Source organism: Rhinolophus hipposideros (assembly GCF_964194185.1).
Source record: "Rhinolophus hipposideros genome assembly, chromosome: 17".
NCBI lineage: Eukaryota > Metazoa > Chordata > Mammalia > Chiroptera > Rhinolophidae > Rhinolophus > Rhinolophus hipposideros.
The window spans coordinates 27,499,348-27,519,408 of record NC_138063.1 but is presented as its reverse complement, the minus strand read 5'-3'; positions in this window follow the sequence as shown (position 1 = coordinate 27,519,408).

The following is a 20,061-nucleotide window of genomic DNA, read 5'->3' as shown; positions in this document are numbered from 1 at the left end:
AATGGATTTTCCAAACCACCTGGCCCTCAGGGTTTAATGCTGTGGCCTAGTCTCAATGGAAGGTAGCTATAGCAATATGGTGAAGAATAAAACCTACACATTTACAAAGGTAAGGTACTTAAACTCCTACCAGTAAAAACCATTACCTTGTTCGACTTTAAATTCCTCCCCTTAACACACTTCTCCCTTTGGGGGATAGCATTGGAATGGCTACAGGAAATTTTTAGATCCAGCAAACAGGAAGCTGAGTTGGGGTTACCTTTGGTTTCTGTTTAGTGAGAATGCAGTTTGTAGTTTGTAGTCTATATGTGAATAAATTCTTGCTAGCCACCCCTGAGTAGTCACGGCTTCCTGGAATACTCTTACTGCCCACTGTGTTGATCCACAGGGAGTGGTGACCTAAGGGTCCAGGATCAGGGGCTGTATCTCAGTATGGATGCGCCAGGTGGTACCTGGCTGGCACTCAAAGGATGATGGGACTGGGGAAACATGAAAGTTTGCAAAGTATGGAGCCAGAGCTAGTCTGCAGAAAATTCTTCCAAACCTTACTGCTCAAGTATAAGAAAATTTTGATAGCATTTTTCCCACATGTGATAAGCATCTGAAAATATTGTCCAAATTTACCAAGTCAAATTGACGAAACTAAAAGACATACTAAAAAAAAAAATAAAAAATAAAAAAACATCAGCAGTAAAAATCAAATTTCAATCATGTTAGGAGAAAGACTGAATTTCTATTATGTTAAAGAGAATATTACAAAATCTTTGTCTTACAAGTAGTATGCAGTCACAAAATGTAGAAAACATTGTGAAGAGATAAACTCTGGACATTTTCTACTATGGGATGCTATTCAACAAAACAGACAACTGAACTGTAGATGTAGGCAATCACTTGGACAAATCACAAAGATATGTTATGTTGTTAAATAAAAAAAGTCAGTCCAAAAAGTTTATACTAGTATATGATTTCATTTGTATGATGTTCTAGAAAAGGTAAAACTACATGGAAGGAGAACAAATCAGTATTTTCCAGGGGTTACGGTTTGGGAGTAATGGTAGGTTTAACTATAAGGGCAGTATGAGGAATTTTGGGGGTGTGTGGTTAATTGTTCTGTATCTTCACTGTTTGAATAGTTACGTGAATCTACATCTGTTAAAATTTATAAGTTTTGGGGCTGGCCCGGTGGCTTGGGCAGTTAGAGCTCCATGCTCCTAACTCCAAAGGCTGCTGGTTTGATTCCCACATGGGCCAGTGGGCTCTCAACTACAAGGTTGCCGGTTCAACTCCCCGCAAGGGATGGTGGGCTGTGCCCCCTGCAACTAGAAATGGTAGAAATGGCAACTGGACCTGGAGCTGAGTTGCGCCCTCCACGGCTGGGACTGAAAGGACAACAACCTGAAGCTGAATAGCACCCTCCACAACTAAGATTGAAAGGACAACAACTTGACTTGGAAAAGAAGTCCTGTTCCCCAATAAAGTCCTGTTCCCCTTCCCCAATAAAATCTTTAAAAAAATATATATAAGTTTTATAAAAATTATAAAACTTAAAGTTAATTTATAGTAAGTCAATTAAATTTAAAAATATTTTAAATATAGAAAATATTTAAAAGTTAATATTCTTTATGTCTATACAGAGTAAAATCTGTGGATTTTTAAGCCTTTAAAATTATAATTTGTCTTGATTTCTTTTATTATACTGCACAAATATTAATTTTTGTGCCTGATATTTTTTGTTCATACTATTATATTTATTTATTTGTTTGTGTTGTATTGTTTTTCTTAAAAAGAAATTAGATAGGCCTGATGCCCCCCTTCCCCCCTAAAACAAAACAAAAACAAAAACAAAAATAGATCTTCTCCTGAAGTACAGGAACAGACATAGAATTGGAGACACTGTGTAGTGAGAGAGTAATTAACCTACATTTCTCTCTTTATCAGGGACCTCACTCTAAAACCATAGCATCAGTCAGTGGTTATACATAAATTCACTGCCAGCTACTGTGGGTACAGAAGGTGGATATAGGAGATACTCTCAGATGCTATGACCTTATGGGCAGAGCCCTGCAGGGAAATGTGCAGAGAACCAGAGGCAGAAAGGCAGGGCTGCCTTGGGGGGCATCGTACAGTGTCTGTTTCTAGGAGGAGCCTTCTCTGGCCGTGCCACAGATGGTGCATCTCAAGGGCTTCAACCACAAAGCATGGTCTGGGGACATTCCATGCTATGCTGGCAAATGGTAGGAGAATTACTATGATGGAAATAGGAACAGGTTTCCATTTGCTAAGTAAATTTCCATATTTTCTCTAGAAAGTGGTTTTTACTTTGAGTGAAAGTGAAATACTCTGTGGATCCACTGGGAGAGTAAAATAACTCAGACATCTGTGTGCTATGCTACAGCAGTTTGGCCACCAGATTAAGGGTGATGTGCAAAGGACAGAGTGCCAAGGAAGGAATTCTGGGAGTCAGAGAGATTCTGCGTTCCCTGGACTTTAAGTTGGACCAGAAGGCTTTGGAATCTGATGACTTCTCTCAGGTAGAAGCTAGTTGCACTAGATAGGAAATTTGGGTCATCTTTATAAATACGTGAAGGAGAGAGATGGCATGTGGACACTGAGAGTGACAACTGCTGGTCACCATGCCCTAGAGCACCTCAGAACTGGAAATAGGACAAAGACAGCTTGCAAACAAAGCAGAGGAGCAGATGAGCCCCACACTATGGAATTATACCTACGGATCATCAGGATACTTTAGAAGTAAGTAAATCTAACCAGAATCTGTGGTCCCATTCAGAGAATGATGACATGATCACATTGTGAATTTGAAGCACGTGGGCGTCACCTCACTAAAGAGAAGAGACATGTTACCTGTGGTGAGGTACAGAGACAGAGAAAAGTACAATAGTTAACAGGTTGCCATAAAACTGTCTGGGTCTTGAGTCTTCACCCTACAACTCATAACTTATATGACTCTGCAAATGATTTAATCTCTTTATGCCTCGATTTCCTCATCTGAAATAAGAATGTGGTAATACGAATTATCTCACTGATGTGTTGTAGAGATTACATACAATAATGTATGCAGAGTACTTTACACAACACCCTTCATATAGTAAACAAACAATCGCTATTATTGTTCTTAAGCGTTGCATTTATCACCTCCAATGGAATGCGTCTTATTCATACTTGTTTTGCTACGGTCATGTGCTGCTTAATGATGGGATTACATTCTGTGAACTGTGTTGTCTTGTGAACATCATGCTTATAGTAGGTGAACCCTACTATACACCTAGGCTGTATGGTAACCCTACAGCTCCTAGGCTTCAAGTCTGCACAGAACACTAGATTTAATTAAGCACAAGAAAAAATGATGTGATCAAGAGTCGAGTAAGCACGAGATATATGAGGTGACTACGGGTGCAAGACGGCATACTGTTTTACAGCAAACTTTTTCTTTTGTTAATAAATGGAAAGAATACACTCTAAAATAATGACAAAAAGTATAGTATAGTAAATACATACACCAGTAACATAGTTTATTATCATTATCAAGTAGTATATACTGTACATAATTGTGTTATACTTTTATACAACTAGCAATGCAGTAAGTTCCTTTACATCAGCGTCACCATAAACACGACAGTAAAGTGTTGTACTATGTCATTAGGATAGCTATGACATCAAAGGGCAAGAGTGATTTTTCAACTCTGTTCTAATCTTATGGGACCACTGTCATAGATGAGGATTGTCATGGATTAAAATGCTATGTGGCCCATGACTGTACAATGTTCAGCTTATGATATGTGTCTAATAAATGTGAATCACATGGAAATTGTCTGATTAGATAGCTTGGATAGAAAGTCCAGTGTTTCCAACAGAGGATCCTGGATCACAGGCCCGGAACATGCATTCTGTAAGCACTGATATTGGCCATGGAGGGCCCTGGAGTTCAGAGTCCATAAAGTTCACTCGGTGGAATGACACTTTACTATGGCAGGCAGTGGTGTGGTCAGTGGAAGTTAAGAGAAAATATGTCAGAATTTCAGAGAGGGAATCACTATGGTTACGCAGCAGAATTTCTAGGGCTCGAATGTCTCCAGCCACTGGGTCAGATATGATACCTAGAGACAATCATTTCTACAGGACGAGAGAGAGAGAGAGAGAGAGAGAGAGAGAGATACTGAGAGAGAGAGAGAGGAAAGGGAGGAAGGACATCCTAGATTTCAGGCCCATCAGATAACCTTGAGGTTCTAGGCTTCATTAGGTTTAGTGAACAGTTATGTTACCATCTTTGAGTAAGTTCTAATAAAGCCTATTCTCACAAGTCTTTATCAATTCTTCTTTCTTGGGCACAATAGTTAAGATGCCAAAAGCTTGTGGCCAGTTGCCACAAGGTGGATTTCTCCTCACAGCTTCCCAAACTGTTGGCAAATAAGAGCTCAGATATCTCTCTTCCTAAGTAATAATCTTTGCATCCATTTCATTGATGCTAAATTTAAAAAAAAGAATAAGAAGAAATAACAAACCTCTGAGATTAAATAATGATTTTCTCATTTTTATATCCTATACTTCTTATTTTATAGTATCGATATATATACTTGATGAAATAACTCCCAAGCAGCTTTCTCGAGGGGAATAAAATTTTTCTGACCATCTCAGGAATATAATTACCAGGAACACTACTACTAATCAACACTTATACAGAATATTGATTGTGTTCTTCTCATCTTTCATCTCGGCCAAAATATGTAACCATTGGTATATGAATCACACTTACCCTGTTCTCTCTGTTTGACATAAACCTCTGCAGCCAAGATTCTCACTCTCATCCTGCCAACACAGATGCTCAGTGTTTTCATCTTAACCAGTTGAATAACAAAGCGGGAAACAATGGAGGGCAAGAAGGCACTGACCACAGGGGCAAGGCTGCTCCTGGAAAACCCAAGGCATTTAGTTTTGTCCCTTCTCCTATACATGTATTGCCTCCCTTAATTATTGCTTCAAACAGAGAAAGCAGTGATCTCTTGTGAAAACAAATGGAAACCAAGGCCCAGTTAGATTTAAAATTTTTCTGAGAGGGAGCAGAGTTCAGAGGGAAGTTGGAAATGAGTTATTCTTTATCGTAGCTTGTGTAATTCAGGGAACTAGTGTGTCTAACGAATAATAATTCAGAAGCACAAAGGCCTGGATCTTTGAGGCTTGTATTAAAATTAGCTGGGGACACAACAGGAGACTTTATTTTCATCACTACCATTATTAGTGTAGTCATCACCCCTCTTTCACAGAATTTATTGAACTATAACTATTTGTCCATTTATTTGATTCCCACACTGGACTCAGTGGCAAAAACAACATTCCTCACATCTATTCACCAACAAACACAAAGTCATTTCACAAGAAGAGATTATTGAACAAATTATGCTGACATGTTTGGCCCTGAATATTTTATGAATATTTTAAAATGTAACAGGGATTTACAAAAGATGTAAACAAAAATTAAAGTCAAAACTTTGATCGAGCCATTAGAGGCATTTAGTTTAACTAAGGAACACTGGAATTTGGGAGGAGTGAGAAACTAAATACCCAATTCTGAGTAGAAATGAAAAAGGATACCTTTTGGGTTTGGAAGCCTGATGTGACATAAAAGGCCAAGTGATGCTGGGATGTTGGCTTCACCAGGCCACAGATCTGATGCTAAGTAAGTACACTGATAGCTGCAGTTATTGAATGAAATGGTCTCAGGGGTTCTACCTGACTATTAACTGACCTTGGAAAAATCAACTGACCTCAGAGAAAATCTGTGGTAGCATAAGTCCGACTTGCTAGGATCCTTTGGAAGAAAAATGTGCACAAAATTACGTCTGGTACTCAAAAAGAGTGAGCATATTTCCAGTTGGAGAACTTGGGAAATAACTAAAGCTAGCGAAGATAGGGTCCAGAATACTCTTGCAAGAGTGCTACTTACGTAATGTTGCAGGGATGCTATTTGAACACCTTGCTTCTTGGTTCTTTGTGTAGATAATGCTTGTCCCACCTGGTGGGTCTGAAAATTTTGGATGGGTTTATAAAGTGGCTTCATCCTTTGCATTAAAAAAACATCTGATATGCCTGTCTTCATCTTCTCCTCACTCCTCTAAACTCAGTTCACTATGTTTGGTTCCCTTAGGCAAATGCATGCTTAAATATCTTTACCTAATTATCCTACTTGTACTCCAAAAGCAACCACAAGGTTGTTCCCTGTGAAGTCATGTTGATTTGATTAATTCCTGAAATGTTCTCTTTATCATGAATTCCTCTCTTGATCTGATTTTTAAGGTCTTCTCATCATGAACATGAACCATCTGTACAACCAGTCCTTTCACAGACTTTGAAAGTTTCTTTAATTTAAATACACACACACACACACACACACACACATTTCATCAGGTTTTTCTTCTCAGTCTAATTCGAATTGTTCAGGGTGCCCTCAGATCTGGGAATTCTACCAGCTGGCCTGGGTGGAGCATGTCCCCTCTTACGTAGCAGTCCAGCATCCTGGAGGGCACGTCTCTACTGACAGTGAGAAGTCAGTCCACATGGAGAGGGCTACCAGAACCGCACTACTCCCCAGCTCCCCACAGTTCTGGAGTTCATAGGAATATATCACCTCTCAGTAGAATTCCAGATGCTGTGCCCACACCTCATGCTTCGACACCCCTCTTCTCACATATTAGCAATAGTAGAATTAGAATTGATGAAGCTGTGGGCTCGAAATGAGGTTGACTGAGTAGGAAGGCAGGGGCTCTATAAGACGCTTTGTCTCAGACTGTGTTAGCACCCACTCGGATTAGTTGTACCACGCTAATTTTCCCAGCAGTATACGCTCTTGCCGCTGCCAGATTCCTTGGGACCAAACTTACTCAAGTTGCAAGTGCCTCACCTGCCCTTAAACATTTGCCCAAAACAGTGAATTCATATTTCATTAATTTAGTCCTTTAAAAATTAACTCTATAACATATTTCCTTTTGACCATTCATTTAAAATCCACATCCCCTTTGTTCTCTAAATCCTATCCTCCTTTTTTTCTTTTTCTCAGTTTACCTATAGTGTATAATCTACATTGCAGATTTAGCAATTATTCCTGGTGATAGTCATTCATGCAATGCTTTAACTGGTCCTTTTAGATTTTCCTTCCTCCAGGCAGGTGGTAGGATTGCATTTCCATACCTCCACTGAGGTTGGATGCATATATCCACTTGATTTTCTTTTTTTTTTGGCCAATAAAACTTTCAGATTCAGTACACACTCACCTAGCTCCCCGCTCCTACTTTCAGAATTATGAAAGCACAGAAATGGAGCTTCCCTCAGCTGGTCCTCTGGTTGTTAATGTTAAGAGTGGAGCCACCCATCTAACTCATTGTGGACAAATACATTTTAATGTTTCTTGCTTCTGAGGTTTTTGGGTGATTTTTCATCTTTGCATAACCACGTCCAATCTGGCAGATACAGTCTCTAAGACCTTGGTGCCCTAAGTTATATTATTGATAGGACTGTAGCACTTAGGAGCAAGGATTTCCTCTATTTGTTTTATATCTTTTCTGTATTTGAAAGAGGACTGGAGATATGTAGGCAATAATTCATTTGTTCAATAGAAATTGATTGAACACACATCCTTGCTTTATCTCTTCTGACAGTGATTTTTTTTTTTTTTCTGTAAAAAAGAATTGGGTGATGGAAGTACTTACTGAATGTTGTCAAGGTCACTTGGTATAGAAAAATTGGCCAAAATGCGATTCGAAAGAGAAAGTAAGAAGTTCTCAAGTTGTGGAAACTAACTTCAAAGTATAACTACCAGGTGCCTAGTGGGAAAATCAGGGCATCAATCTGAGTCAAAAATCATCAAGATAATACTTCATCTCTGTGTGTGTGTGTGTGTGTGTGTGTGTGTGTGTGTGTGTGTGTTTCTTCTGTATCACATATTATTTTTCTTAGGACTCCTAAGAGAGTACTGAGGAAAGCTGAGATAGGAAACAAACAAACAAACAACAACAAAAAAAAAACATGAGGGAGAAAGTATGAATAAGTATGTTGGAATTATGTAATGATACAAAATATATAAGGGAGAGAGATTGAGAAGAGTAAAATCATTCTGGAGGGAAAGACTATGTGAAACTTTATGGAACTGTTCAGACTGAAGATGATCCTTAATAATCGCACAGGCAGGAGATAGCTAAGCCTATTTTGCCACGATAAGACCATGAACAAAATGTGTTAGAGAGAGTAGAGGAGATCGAGGCACCAAGTGTATTAGCTGGTCATTCATTCATTATTTCATTCAACAATTATTATTAAAAACTGAAAACTTCCTACATATTGACCACGGTAGGAATATAGTGGCAAACAAGACATTGAGAACCCCTATCCTCATTGAGAGTTATAGTCTAGCTCAGGAAAAACAAATGGTTAATTAACTTAGAGTTGTGCTGAATGCTGCAGGGAAGTACAGTATGATTTAAAGGTATAGACAAAAATGGCCTAGTCTGGTCTGGGTTGACAGGGTGAAGAAAGCTTGTCTTGGGAAAAATTACCAATAGTAGAACTAGAACTTATCAAGCTGTGGGCTTGAAATGAGTTTGACTGACGAGGAAGGCAGCGGCTCTATAAGAAGCTTTGTTCTTACCATGGAAAGAGGGTTCTTGAATAAAGTAAAGACATGGCCAGATTTACATGGCTTTGCTTCTCTTGTCAATACTCCTTAGCATAAATCTCTCTGACTGATCTTGGTACATTTAGGGGATGATCCCACGGGTCCATTTAAGACCATGTCTTAAGAAGCGAGAGTTAATATAGCAGTTTCTAATTTCGTCAGTCTTCCCATTAATACGGTCTCAAAATATCTAAACTATGGTAGTGTCTAAAATAAGTCTTATATACACTGAATTTTCAACAAGCTGGGGTGACTTCCTTGAATGGTAATGGTGGGAGCATATGTTTCTTTGAAGTTGTTTATATCTAATGAGCTGTATGTCTGTGTGTGCTTGTGTATATGCATGTGTCATGTAAATCATAATTGTGCAGGAAGATGTCAACATTACCTCATCTGAAACTTTCACTTTAAACATAAGGGAATTACTGGTATTCACTCATTTGCAAATAAACCTTTAAAGAATGTATTTGGGTTGTGTTAATAACTGTTTTCAAAGTGTCATTGGAGATTTTTTTTTTCCATTCAGGATCCAGAACAACTTATTCCAGCTTTCTTTTCTGGGGATCAGCCAATCCTACCTCTCCTTAGAGGCTGTCACTTGAGTTAAGTGGAACAATGTGTGGCTGGAAGCTGGGAGATGGTTGTTAAAAGCTGGCATCATTGCTTCACCTCCCTGGAACTTCTGCAAGGGAGGGATTTGATGTTATTGAAATCTTTCTGAAATTAAAAGACAACCTCCCTGGGAAACATTGAAGTGTCCCAAAAAAGTGTTTTAAAGTCATCCTGAGGCAAGATTGGCATGATGGAATCTGAGTCGCTGCATGCTAGTACTGCGGGGCCAGACTTGTGATGCCCTCAAAGGACAGCAGAGGTGGGTTCTGGCATAAGAAGTGGGGAGACTGCACAATGGAAAGGAAGGAGAAATGCTCTAAGGCGACACTGAAGCAAAAATTCAAACAGTGTGAATTAGACAGGTGGTTGGACAAATCCACTGGCAGATAGGACAATAGTATACAAAAGAATCAGGAATCTATGTGGGGTCTTGAGAGTATGGTTCAAAGCCCACTTTTGCTTGGTGAAGCCTGAGGAAAATGAGAAAGTTCTGGCTCTTGATTACTTGTGGTCAACAGAATAAATATAAGAAGGAAGATGTCCTAGACTGGGTAGTCTATGTTCCACTTTCACTGTGAACACATAGCAAAGTGCTGTGTGGCTTAGGGAGACTAGCAGCTCTAACATAAACTGTGGGATGCATTTTTTCCCATTTAGACCAGACATATTTAATAAGCACTTACTATATACCAAATATTAGGGCAGGCACTGGGAAATCAGTGATAAACAAGATAGCCCATGGTTTCTGACTTGTAGATCTTAGGGTTTTTCTGGGAAAATCAGACAAACAATCAGCAATCATAGTGCAATATCATAAGTGACACAAATAGGAAACTATAGGATACATTAGAAACATCAAAGAAAGATTTTGGTGGTAGGAGGGGATCAAGGAAGAGTTTCAAGAAAATGTATCTAAGAAGCCAGCTAGATAAAGAATGACTAGTAGGTAGATGAGGGAAATAGAGCAAACTTTAGAGAGTGGGTTCCAATCAGAAAGAAAAGAAAGTTATCTGCAAAAGTGTGATGGTGTGAGAGTTTGTTGCAATTCAGAAAGACATCAAGGTTTATCATTATGCCTGGTGTACAGTGCTTAGTTAATGACTTGGAGATATAAATTGGAATCTAGTTCTTAGAAATGAATTCTCTTTTGCTTGTTGAACTGTAAACCACCTTGAGCTGGGACATATGCACGTTAATAGAATATGTGAGTCTAGAGGAACCCTCTGAGTAAAATTCTCTCATGATTTCATTTTTTTCCTATGGTAACTCAAATTTTGGCTTCTGTTAGCAAAGTTTTGGTCGAATGGAACCAACTCTTACCATCTAGTAATACACACAAACACACACACACACACAACACACACACACACACAGAGTATTCAATTTTTGTTCTTCACAATTCACTCTCCGTCATTCCCTGATAATTTCTTCATATATACAAAAAAATTTGAACCCAGTGAAATTACACAAACGATTACACACACACATTCATACATGTCATGATTTAAACAATGTTTAGACTATCTAAATATCCATTTTATAGAGTACCTTGATCCAATTTACAATATTTTAAAATGCAATTAAAAAAAAGCAAAACATAAAATGGACTGAGAAACATATGTGTGGTTTAGCAAAAGCACCCACATATACTGATGGGGTCCTACAATTAGTATTAAGTATGAAAACTATTATGTATGAAGAAACTATTAAGTATGAAAAGTATTAAGTATAAATATATCAAACAATATAAAAAGGTCCATTCATTATCAAGAATGAATGAGTGCTCATATATGAATATATTTTAAAGGAAATCCATTCTCCTAAACTTTTTGTTCCTTTTGACAGTATTTTTCCCACTTTTGTTCCTTCTGAAAGTGTTTTTTTCCCCTTCTCATTGGCAGGAGGTAGCAGGTGGGTTTCTGCCAAAGAAGATCTTAGAAATCACCTAGGAACTCCAAACTTAGTGCCAGAGTGGGCCAGTGTTCATGTTAGTGGATTTCCAAGTTCTGAACATTGGGATTTTGAATATAGCTGGAGGCCATTCTGGATGTGGGACAACAGAACTTGGAGGAATGCTGGCTATGAGCTGGTCAACACCCAGGTCACACACAGATTCTTTGTTGTGGTGGAGAAGTTGGGGGTCAGCTCATGGGGGAGTTGTGTTTTGGAAGACCCAGAAGTGCAATAGGTTTTACTTTTTAAGCAGTAACCCATTAAAAATGAAAACAAGAAGAGGCTTTTGATCTGTGCTTGGAACCCTAGAGAACCAAAACCCAAAATGGAATTAGAATTCTACAGTTTGAAGGTTTGTGACCAAATTCATAATCCACAATCGTACTTTTTCTTATTCAGTCCAGCACTTTTAAGAGCTGAAATCAGTTTCTTTTATGTTATGACAGGTTTTATATTAAGTTACTAAAGTCTCCAAAGTTACAACATTCAATCAGATACCTAAAAACTAAAACAAATTCATTGACATTAATTTTGTTTGTTACTTATAAAAAGAGGAACGAACCAAATAACTTTCAAACTTACATTCAAGTTAAAAAATGTTACACTGTTTTTCCTTCATTATTTTCGCATTTTCATTTAAGAATTAAAGTGGACTGTGTAAGATTTCCATATACATAAACTCCAGGAAATGCCCATAAAAGGAAATTTTTTTTTATTATTCAAGAAGGTATTTCCTTGATGGGTTTGTGTTCATCAATAAACTATATCTTGTTTCAAACCATGCAGTCATGGAGGGCTGCTTCTAGAAACTCAGCAGGCTCTTAGAGTGGATTCTACAGCAGCTGATAGGAAATGGAGGAGTAAGGGAGAACATGCATAATGAAGTTTGCCTATACGCAGCATGACTTCAAGTGAGTTACTAACCTCATCTCTCCTTCTCTCAGTTGACTCAACTGCAACATGGGGTTGAAAACAATGTCTATTTCATCAGGGTTTTCTTATGACTGAATGAGATAATGCTTGCCAAACATTTAAAACCCAGCCTGGCACTTCACAAGTTATCAATAAATATGTTGATCACATTCATCGTTGTTGATATTACACAGCAACTTTCCCCAATAAAGTTGATAACTTTCTACTTTTAGAATAATTGAAAAAGTATAACATCTGAATGATACCTGAGATGCTAGACATCCGCGAGTAGGCAAGAGTGGAAGAGAGGGATAAATGTTATGTCAAAAAGGGTACATGAGTACATGAATAAGAAAATGCCTACTAAAATGTGGAAAGGGATCAAGAGAATGTTTGCTTAAATATATGAAGATTGGTATGAATAGAACAAGTATGGCCTCCCTACAACAGAATGCTGTATCCTTTTATATAGAGAAAGTTCCAGAATCATCTAGCCTATGATTCAGACCAGTGACCTCATCTTAAAAAGCAAAACAAACACAAACAACAAAAGCAAACAAATATGAAATCACATAGCCCTAATAAGATGATATTTGTAATTCAACCAAAAATGAGTTAATAAATAGCACATTTATTCTAAAGGGTCCACACCATTTCTGTTTTTGTCCATCATCCTGGGGATGGCTCAGGTCTTGAAGAGGCAGCATGAAAATAAGGCTCTCTCTATATTCCTGAGAATATTCTTGGTTTCCTTCTCTGATTAAAACTCACAACTGCTTCTTGATGGTGGAAGCTGTATCTCAAAGTGACCAGTGAAGCGGGTTTGTATTCGTGTTCATTTTTAAAAATTAAAAAAAAAGAAAAATCAAACCTGAGCAAATCTTTCCCTGTGCATTAAGCCTTCTGACCTTTATTGAAATAACAAAACAGCTATTCAAAGGATACAAGGATGAATTAAAGGTAACTTTCTATTTGCCATCATTCAAGGGGGACATAGCTTTCCTGCTTTTCTCAGAGGACTGTTCTGAGAGAATGTTTGCAAAACACGCAGCCCTCTCAGGACAGTTGTTGAAATACGGTTTTTAAAAATTTAAATGTCTGGATATTTAAAAAAAAATTGATATGTTAACAATGAAAAACTGCATTAGTAGACTTAAGACTGCCTTGAAGAAACAATACTAAAATGTACATGGGGAAAATACGTAATTTAGAATCTTGAGTTTTAGGCCTGAGTGCCTCTAAGTAACAGTGTGGATTTAAGCAAGGCAGGTAGAGGTAACCGTGTATTTTGTTGTTGATGTTGGTAGTGGTGATTTGCTTTGTTTTGTTTTTGTTTTCATTCCAGAATTATATGCAAAATATACAGGGTTATGGGAGAAAGGGACTTGGAAAATTCTATAAAATTCTTGAAATAGCTCTCATATTTATCTCTCTATTTTCTGTCCCCATTGCTATTACCTAGGTTGTGTTTAACAATTTTAATAGTTTCTGAAGTGATCTTCAGCTCCAGCCAACCCCTTTTTCAATCGAATATACATATTCCATATTTAACATTATCATTTCCCTGTTTATAAACCATGAATGATTCGCCATTGCTACAAAATTAAGTACAATGTTTGTCCAATATTCAAATGTCGTAAAATATGGTGCTATTCTTACTTTCTATGTGACATTTTATTTTTCTTCTACATATAACTTATTTTCCAGAAGAATATTGGCAACATGCATACAACACACACACGCACACACACACACACACAAACTAGCATTGAATCCACTTTGGGGAAGTGTCCAGGTTGAAATCCCATGGATTTCGTTGTTTCAGAGGCATTTTTCCCTCTTAGTGCTAAGAGTTTTTCTTGAAGCTGTGCCAAGATTTGGAGGTAACTTCATTTCTACTCACTTAATATCCTTTGGGAGTCTGTTAAATACATGACTTTGACATGAGACATTTGACCTTGCATTATCTTATTTCCCATCCTTGGAGTTATAATCAATAGATCACATAGTGAATGAACACTCTATGTACATAAGACGGTTCATTGTCACAAAAGTGGGGAGAAAAACTCTCTTGAGGTTTAGAACTCAGTGGCAGATAAAAATTTCACTATATTACTTTCAGAGAAATACCGATGTTGTCTACATAAGCATGCATCCGTTATTTTATCAACATAGCATAGTACAGAGAAACCCAGAACATTAGTTTCTCATTTGTAAAAGAACAGATGTGAACTATACTCTCAGTGTTTCTCCGAACAGGACCATTCTTTGACTCTGGAAACCTGACGATCATGTATTAGTTGTCAACTATAAGAAATATAATTCATTTCTAAGACTACGTATTAGAATACCACATAATTCTTACTCTTATTTTATTTATTTATTTATTTTTCTAAGAATTCAAGGAAGAATTAAGTAAGACTAGGTGGAAATGATAGATTTTCATTAATAAGGCAAAATTCTAATGGTATATCTGCCACCTCTTTATTATAAGCTGAGAACAGACTTTCATTCTATGTGTACATGTCTTCCCATTATAAAATGGGATAATCATAATCACACAAGGTTATTATAAAACTAAGTTGAGATATTTGCCTAAATATATAGATATAAGTATATAGAGATCCACATGTACCATCACTGAATACATCATTCTTAGACTTTCTCCTCCTTTTTAAAACATATTATTAAAATATAGCTAACATACATATTACATTAGCTTCACATGTACACCATATTTATTAAACATGTATATACCTAAAGATGTGATCACCATGATAAGACTTTCTCCTCCTTACCAAAAATTATGTGTTCTAAAAATCTATAAACATCTCTTTGGTAATTGTAGGATGCCTTATCCGATGGACTATTAAAAAAAAGTTAATAAATAAATAAACATCTGTGTATTTCTGTATGATACAAATAAATAAATCATGACATTTTTCTTTGTTCTTTTTGACTTGCTTAAACATAGAATCACTTTCTACTTTCCAGTAATGAAACAATTATAGGAAATTGTCCCTCAGATGTTCACAATAAGATGATACTGAGCTATGCATATTCAATATTTTGGTGGATTTGTGGAGTTATGACAATTGCTAAAATGCATCATCTCTCTGTTTTACAGGGAAGACTCAGGAGTGGTCTGGGATTTGTCATTTTAACCATCACAATACTTACCAGCCAACCAATATTTACAGATCAAAGTATTCCAAATGAGAATAAGAAACTAGGCCAAGAATAATAAGCTCAATTCACTGCTTTTCATAGAAAATTAAATAATCTCCACTCAATCTAAGTGAAGAAGAAAAAGGCATCTCATAAAAATATGGAGAGTCATATGGAACCCAAGAAGAGGAATTTGACTTCACATTCAGAACAATCAGAAAGAACAATTTAAAATTAAAGACATTCCCTCTCAACTTTCCTCTGTATTTCATTATTTCCTGCAGACTGAGTATTAATATATATTATATACTATAATAATACTATATATAAAAAAGGAAGTGAATCCACCAACAACTCTCAACGTATGAAGTAGAGCCTCTGTCTCTGTTCAGAATTCCCGAAACTTTCTTGAGTCAAAGCGTAGATATTTTTGTCAGGGAATCTCCCTCATATACAATGGGCTTGTCCAACAACCAGTTCACTGATTCAAGAAAACTGAAGTAGGTAAACACATAGCAGCTCCTGGTAAAAGTATGTGGATGAATTGGGCAAAGGGATAATTCCCAGAAAGAATAAGGGTAAAGATGTTTCCCAGAAAGATGTTTATCACAAAGTCCCAATGAAGAAATTATCCCAGATTTCTTTGTCCAAATGTAATTCTCCCTTTTGATAACTCATAGCTTTCATATCCATGACTCAGACATATTAGTATTTGATTATGCATTGTCATATATCCTTCTTGATTACACAGATACACACCTTATTTCCAAACCCGAGCTACAAATGTTGCAGTGTAGAGCCATGTTGCATTTCTGTTGTATGTTGCAAAAGGCTTAGTAGCATGGTGCTGCATACATTGTAGTCATTTTAATAACAATACTTTAATTTACCTACATTGTCTCCCATAGGGAACTACAATCATATGTTTAGTTTAATCAAAAAGATTTAACTGAGTTAGTTATCCTGCCTTTTTTTTTTTTTTTTAACTTACAGATAGGTCAGTTTAGTCAGATCAATAGAACCAATCATTCATGTTGAAGCAAGTTGTAACACTTTTCAATGACATTTATCTTTTCAGTTATTCCTCCATACGTATATGAAGAGTAAGAGGGATGCCAGGGATTTAAGATAGCTGCAGAGAAGAGATTGACAGCATGAAGGAATTGATTGAAGTAGTTAGCAAAAGATACAACAGCCCAAACTTCAAAGGAGAAGAGTACTAGTAAAGGCAGGTTGGTTAACACTCATCCTTAACTATCATATTCAAATATTTTAAATCTTTATTTACAACCCAGATAACTTTTTGAAAAATCTTGAGCAAAATATTCATTTAACTTAGAATTGTCCAGACCAAAATTTTCTAAATAAAACACTAGGCTGTAAGTATTTTACAAAATTGTATCTCAATCTATACATATATTGATTAATATAGTGGCTGAAATATATGCACATTTTTAGTAAAACTATTTAGAAGTGAATGCATATCAACATTTTATTAAGATTTTTTTCAACAATCAGAATACTCTGTTTTCCTCAAAATCATTTACACACATTTCCACTTATTACTTTTAGCAAACACAATCATTTTGGTGTCATTCCTTCTAGGAAATCTTGGAATATTAAGCTGCTACTAGCCATTTTATAAAATGGACTCTCCTATAAAATGTACCATGTCTATTTTCGTGAGTTAGCACCCATTGCTATGTATTTGATATTTAAAGAAAGATGTGCTTCTGATTTATTTACCTACTTCTAACCAATTTTAAAATTCATTTTTCTTTCTGTTCCCCAGGAATACTTTTTGATATGACTAATATAGTGGTGGTGATAAATGTATGCTTTCTAAAGGATGGGACTCAGTTTCATAAACCATTAAAAAAATATCTTTATCATAACAATACAATAAGTTGAGAAGGACTTGAGTCTTTTGCAAAGCTTTAGAAATGTTTCTCCTACCAACTATAGTTTTTACTGTTTAAAATAAATCATGGCTCATGTCCTCTTAGGTGATGGTTTTTGTTGGCAAACAGATGAGAGGGACTTGGGAACTCAGGTCTAACCTACTTAAATCAGAGGAAGCATTAGTGCAAATATTCTTAAGCAGGCATCTATTGTCTAATCAAACGAAACTGGCTTACTCAATGTTCGGTAGCATGTCTTTTCAAATCCTGGCTCAGGCTCTTGACTAATGCGGGCTGCTCACTGTGATCCCATTGGGGCTGCAGAAATCTCCTATTTCCTTTCATTTTCGGGTATGCAGCTGCATTTCTAAGCCATGACTACATTGTTAAATGAATCATTGATTTGGAAAATCTGAAGTGACCTTCAGCTTGTTCTCAAGCTCTTCCTTAAGTGAAGAGAGGCAAAATAAGCAAAAGATTGGAAAGAGGTAGTTTTTCTAAAGGTAAAAGGTTGGAGACCACTCTAGATATGTGTAAGTGTGCTTGTGCATGTAGGGAGGGATTATATATATATGTCCAGATGTGACATTCTTCATAATAATCTGTGTTTTGGGTATGGCTCAAAAGACAAAAGTCTTTTTCTTATAGTATAGAGGCAAACACTGTCCTTGGCGTCTCTGCTGTCTCATTAAACTATATGCTACTCAGACTGAAATTCTTCACTGAAGCGGCTTGGACCAATTCTGAGTCTTTATCTAGTTAGCACAATTATAGTCTTTCCGAACAGTCCATACCATGAAAAGTTATATGACTTGAAATTCTACTTGCATTGCTTTTCTCTAATTTCACCCTTCATTTTCAGTTATTCTTATAGGCAATGTTTTGTCCACAATTCTAGACATACACCCAGCCCTGTGGAGCAATACAGCATGCCATCAACATCGACTTGCTCCTCTTCATGATGGGTGACCTAGTTAGACATATCAATATTCAATGAGACATATAGATTACCCTGATGGAACTGCTCAATGAAGTTCATGTAAGGTCAGTAGAAGATGCAGGTATCAAATCCACTGATTCACTAATTGGTCTCAGGCCAGTAGTGTCCCTCATCAATACAGTCCAGTTAACCTCACTCTGCTATTCCCCTGAATCCCTTTCCCCTTAGGTGCCAAGTGTTTCCAAAGGTTTCTCTAGCTGAAGCAGGTATTGAAAAAGAACTGATTAAAAAAAAAAAATCAACCCTTAGATATAAATGACTGACAAATCTCAACTCTTATAAGATGGAAAGAGTCTGCCATTCACTATGCTTGAAAGTTTCTATTGTGTTCCTGGAGCCATAATTCAATTTTCAGAAGAGTTGATCTAAAATGAGAAAGTAAGTTACCTAGATGACCTCTTAGGTCCTTTCTTACAAAACATGGATTTTAAATTAATTTCCTAAGAAGTATAGTTCACTTATTATTAACTCTGTTTTAGAGCTAAGGAAGCAGAGGCTCAGAAAATTCTAGTAGCAGACCGGGGCGTAACCTTCTGACTTGTAGGTTTAGTCATATTCCTGGTCCACAAGCTGCCTACTCATTATAATCAGTTGTGAGGCTTGCGCCACGTTCTTTTCATTAACCTCCAATACCAAACCATGTCGACAAACTTTTCTCCTGCCTTTGATATCCCCTAACCATCATCTCATGATGAGTCATTTTTGCTTTCTCTCATCCCATTCTTAATGTTCAGGTAGGTGAACACGATGACAATAAAAGGCAAGCAATCAATATCTGGGGTTAGACAAAGCTCTGTAAGCCATTCTGCAAGCAGGAGCAAAGCTCCTTGTGTCCTTAACTGTAACCTTGGCACATGAAAAGCGACTTCCATTCCATTTTACCAACGTTTCGGTCAAAGATCAATTGCCATTGTAATTATATCATATATCACTGGATGGGGAATCAGCGAGAGGGCAGGCCCTCTAAACTAATACATATCATTAGCATTTAAAGAACACGAAAAACAAATTGAACATTAGTCCTCATGTAACTCTTTTCTAGAGCAAATAATTTTCCAAATTAAAATGAATAAATTAATGAAATTGCCACATGCCTGAGAATAAACCACATTGGTAATGTCGTCAAGCCCTCAGCAAAGTTGTGCTCATTGTACTTCTCTGTCTGATCATTATAACATCTAATCAAGGGGAGCTTAAATACTTCAGTGAGTTCTCAAAATAAATTTGATCTATGCAGAACAGGTCTCGTGGATTCCTAGGGTTACCGACTAGGTGAAACATGTTTTTGTTTTAATCCCTGTCTCAGCTCAAAGAGGATTAATGCCCATAATTCTCCTATCCCCATTTAATTGAGAAATGAAGTTGAAGAGGCACCTCCTGGAACACTCCACTTTGAAGTATGACCTATCCACTGTCTACACAATAAATCTTTTTTTCTGCTCATACACACTTACACCCATCCTTCCAGTCCTATAGAAGAATAGAAAGGCATTGCATGCATGTGTGAGTATGTGTATTTGTGTGTCTCTATTCCCAAACACACAACATTGTTGTTTTCTCGTTTCCATTTTAGAATTATGCTAATGAAGGTATACTCTGAGAAGCTCAAACTGTGTCTCAAACAGCTGTGACCTTAACTTTCTCTGATACTTTAATATCCTCTTGGTACACATAGCCCTTTTATTAAAACAACACAATTCTTGCATTCATGTTGTACGATTGGGATTTTTACCTTTTCATTTTCCACACAGTAGAGGTATAATATCTGGAGGAAAGAAAGAAGGAAGATAATGCACCCTGGAACTATTTCCTCAGCAGCTGGACAGGCATTAGTA